Source organism: Penaeus monodon, chromosome 30 (assembly GCF_015228065.2).
Source record: "Penaeus monodon isolate SGIC_2016 chromosome 30, NSTDA_Pmon_1, whole genome shotgun sequence".
In the NCBI taxonomy this organism is placed as follows: Eukaryota; Metazoa; Arthropoda; class Malacostraca; order Decapoda; family Penaeidae; genus Penaeus; species Penaeus monodon.
Window position 1 is genome coordinate 31,965,031 of NC_051415.1, and position 371 is coordinate 31,965,401.

Genomic DNA, 371 nt, shown 5'->3' on the forward strand with positions numbered 1-371 from the left:
TCTGTGTTTGTCTCTCTCTCTTTCTCGCAGACTCTCTCGATGTCTCTCACATTTCTTTTTTCTTTGTATAGCTAGTTCTAGGTATGTCCGTCTGCTAAATGTCTGCCTGTGTCTCTCCCCTATCGCTCCCTCTCCCTTTCTTTCTCTCTCTCCCTCTATTCTGTATAATAACATATCTCTGACGTTCTCTCTCTGTCCCTCTTTCATCTCTTCCAGTGACTTCAGAGTATACATAAAAGAGGCTTGTTTTGTGGCTCCTTATTATGTGTACTTCCATACATTTCCAAATCTTTCCCTACTACTGGTTTCCAAGGAAATTAGTCTTTTCTCTTTTAAGTAAAGGTTACATTGTTATCTGAAAGAGTCGTTCG